This window comes from Mus pahari, chromosome 4, assembly GCF_900095145.1.
Source record: "Mus pahari chromosome 4, PAHARI_EIJ_v1.1, whole genome shotgun sequence".
Classification (NCBI taxonomy): domain Eukaryota; kingdom Metazoa; phylum Chordata; class Mammalia; order Rodentia; family Muridae; genus Mus; species Mus pahari.
In genome coordinates this window covers 31232958-31237199 of record NC_034593.1, presented here as the reverse complement: position 1 = coordinate 31237199, position 4242 = coordinate 31232958, and the positions used below count along the sequence as shown (strand labels likewise).

The 4242-nt window shown below is 44.5% G+C and overlaps 1 pseudogene; it reads left to right on the top strand.

Annotated features, from left to right (window-relative positions):
- Window positions 1-2316, top strand: part of LOC110320276 — a 32635-nt pseudogene extending 30319 nt beyond the window's left edge.
- Window positions 2317-4242: the final 1926 nt, after the last annotated feature.

Below are 4242 nucleotides of genomic sequence, written 5' to 3'. Positions count from 1 at the left end.
TAAGTTTCTGGGCTAATATCTGCTTATCAGTGAGTGCATATCTAGTGACTTCTTTTGTGTTTGGGTTACCTCACTAAGGATGATATCCTCCAGATACATCCAGCAAATGTCCACTTTTACATGATTAGAGTGTCTTGGATCAGAGGTCAGACCACTATGAAAGGTTCATATCATAAACCAGAAATTTCTTCCTAGAAAATAATACCTAAAGCCTACCTTCATGAAGGTTCAAGACCTAAAGTTAAAAATCATCTGGGAGGTTGAAGATGGGGATGTTTAACGTTAGGTGCTGATTAGCAAGGCTAACTTTTCTAGAGCGCTGGTTCACTTATGCTTAAAATTACCCAAAGAAGGCAGGTGATGTTAGCACCACTGTTTTCCTGGGCAGAATGGAAGCACAGAGAAGTTAAATACAGTATTGAGCCCTGTTGTGGTTTCAGTGTGTCTTCTGTTGATGCACTAGCATTAAAGGAGGGGCTGTGGCATGTGCCCAGGCCATGTGGCTGTTCATTCTTGCCAGTGGGAGCTCTGTGGTCAGCTTCACCTGAAGGCATGACAAGGGGTCCTCACTGGAGGGTGGCACATTGATTCTGCCATCGTCCCGCTCTCCAGCACTAGGGGAAAATCCTGTGTTCTATAATTACCCAGCCTATGAGTCTTTGTCATAGCCACACAATAAATAGGGATGAAGCCCTGCTCTGGGTATTAAATGAAGGCTTAAACCAGTGTATCCTGTTCTGCCCTCCAGGCTTCCCTCTGAACACACACACACACACACACACACACACACACACACACACACACACACACTGTAGGGAGCTATAGCTGAGGAACTCTCCTCTGCCACAGGGTCCATATCAGTGATTTGGACTCTGCCTGCCTAGCTAGCTGTACCCTCGGCAGGTCACACAGGTGCTTGATGGCTTGTCTAGGTAGATGGAGGAAGTGAAATCCTATACAATACTAGCAAAATGAGCTTGACGGAAGTGTGAGAGTTATAGAGTTCTACATAAGATTATACATAGGATTGTTGAGGGTCCTGAATGGTAAACCAGGGGAGCTATAAATCAAGCAGGTATGGTGGCATATGCCTGTATTCATAACACTGGGAAGTAAAGACAGGAGGGTCACAAGTTTAAACACACACACACACACACACACACACACACTCGACATATTTTACATTGGTAATTGCATGCATGGAATCTGATGACAAATAGCTCTTGCTAAGTGGAGAAGTATCTTTTTTTTAAAAAAAAAAAAAATCCTTGGCTCTGCCTGACAAGCCAGAAGGTAGCTCATACCACCAGATTATAGGATCCAGACACCCCACTGTCCCAGCTCAAGGACATCCTGATCCTAGCTGGTCTAGGGACTGCATTATAGGCAAGAATGTAAAAAAAAAAAAATCATAATTGTTTGTCTGGTCTGTATTCTAGTAAACTAAGAGTAGATGCAGTAAAATTAACATTTTACAGCGGAGGTTCAGTAAGTCTCCGGGCTGTTTGTGACCCTGGATTAGAAAGATTCTTACATCTCAAGCCGGAGGGAACTTTTGCCTAGAGTGAGAATTATCATCACCGAAGCTATGGTGCCCAACCCTGGAGCCCCGGGGCTTGGGTGGAACGGGGGTAGGGGCAAGTTGGAAGGTGCGTGGTCCAGTTTGTAAGGCTCAGGAGGAGCCAGGCAGCCGAGTGGCTCTTCAGGAAGTGGTTGGCAGGGTGGCTGCTTCCGCTTGGCTGGAGGCTGCCCTGGCCTTGGTGCTCTTTAACGCAATGCTGCTCTACCTGGAGTCTGCCGGGAGGGCATAGGATCGGGCTCACAGTGACTGGTACCACCCATTGGATCCCTGGTGCTGCTAGGCGTATTGCAGTTGTGGAGCATGACAAGCTGTCGAATGAGGGGTGATCACCACGAATGAGGCGTGCAAGACTAGATTCACACACAACACCTCGAAGTAATGGAGGCTATCAGGAATTGAGCTTAGCATGGTCGACATGACTGAGGTCCCCCACCTTGTCCAACCTCCACAGAGGGGTCCAGTTTGTTCTGAGGCACCAGTCACTGGACCTGTGTGTCTACATGCATTATAAAGCTGTGTCAGCCGGAAGTGCCTCAATGTTGGCAGACTATCTGACTCAGGTACACAACGGGAGCCCAGAGGAGGCTGCATGCTCTTGCAAGCTAATTCCAAAAATCTAGTCACACCTCTCTGTCAGGCCCGACCGGTTGGAAGTTCTCGAAGAGTTCCATAATGTTTCTGCAAGGGCAAGAATAACTGCTGATTTCTCTCACACAGACATACGAAGAATATGAAGTCTGTGGATGACAAAGAACTCAGTTTCCTGAAGATACAGTAAAAAGCCTGAAGAACCAAGGGTGCATAAGCCAGGACACCACCACAAATGTGCAGAATAGTAGATAATGGGCCCCCTATGCGTTCTCTCCTCTCCGAAATAACAGTTGTATGGCGACAGAGAACCAGGTTGTCTGGCTAAATCTTATTTTCTTCAACAGAGTAAGGAAGTATTAATTTTAACAGAAATCTATTATATATCTAATATCTTGTGTAGTGGCATCATAACGCAAAGACACTTAATGCTGAAAAAATAAAGAACAAATGTTTAGATCTTGTTCTTGTTCTTGTTCTTGTCAGAATCCCAGTTTCAATCATATTACTTAGCAAATGCTTGTCCAGCGTGTATGAGGCCCCTAATTTGATCCCTAGCATTTCCAAAAATAGAAATAATCTGAAAAAAAGAGAAAGAAACAAAGAAAAAGAAGTTGGTGTAAAGTGGGCTGATGTCCCTCAGAGCAGCCAAGGAGAAAAGGGAGAGGGGAGAGGAGAGTGGAAGATGGAGAGAAGGTGGAAGGAGAGGGGAGAGTAGACAGGAAAGGAAAGGGCGTGGGTAAGGAGAAAAGAGCGTGGGTAAGAGGAAAAGGGAGTGGGTAAGGAGAAAAGGGAGTTTGCACTTAGTTTGTGGAGCCCAGTAACACTTCCTACTGAGGAGATGGCTCAGGAAAGCTAGGGCTAACTACTGAGAAAGCTATAGGCCTCCCATGCCAATGGATAATTGAAGGGCACAGAGAACTCACTTCTATATGTTTCTACCTCAGGAAGGCAAAAAAGGGATGCATTCCTAAAGAAACATAAGTATCCAGGCATGGTGGTACACATATTATAGTCCCAGCACTAAGGGGGAAGAGACAAGATTGCTGTGACGTTAAGAACAGCCTGATCTATGTAGTGAGTTCTAGAAGATCCAGGACTACATAGCAAGAAGAACATAAAGAAAGGGGTTGGGGGATGGAGATAGAGAAAGAGAGAGAATGGAGAAGGGGAGGGAGGGAAAAATAGATAGATAGATAGATAGATAGATAGATAGATAGATAGATAGATAGATAGACAGACAGATATGTAGATAGAGGAGCCAGACATAAGTTTCCTCTTAAGCGCTGTATAGAATTAATGGATAGATGGGTTGACCTGATTTTCAAGTTGTAAAACTGCTGCTGCTCTGGGTGCTGATGACCCCTGAATCTGGGGAGTCAAGTGGCCCTGGCTTAGGGTAGGCTCAGGCTATCAATAAGATAAGCTGTTAAGGAGACAGAGTGCAATGCAGCCAAGGAATGAAGAGAGAGAGAGAGAGAGATGTGTGTTGAAAAGAGGAAGAAACTAGCTCAGCCATGGAGACATGCTGACCCCCAACCACTTCTAATAGACTTTGCAAAACTCCTCTTTTGTATTACACACTTATATCCTCTTAGACTCTACTGCTACCAGAAGGGACAATTGAAGCTTCAAAGCATAGGAAAGGAATAAATGATTGACTAACACCAAGAGTATAAAATATACTTTAGGGAAAGACAGAAATTGGAAGCAGGGCATTTAAAGGTTGGCTAAGCAATGAAGAGTAAGACCCAAAATAGGTCTTAGTTTATTATAATTTATAGAGGAAATGGTTTGCAGTAGGCTAAAAAAGAGATTTGATTTGAAATAGAAAGGGGGGAAAATAAAAGGAGAAATCAAGATTAGTTTAATAGGATACGAACACCAGCGAGACAGCTCACTCTGAGGGCATGGGAGTTTGCAGGATTTCAGTTCAGTTTGAACAATTAAGAGGTCGAAATGTCAGACCACACATCCGTTCTTTGGCTTTAGGTCTCTGGAGAGGAATGGTGTAGGAAGCTCTCCATTCTGTATTTATTCAGGTGTTTGGACTGTGGGCCAGAAGCTTAACC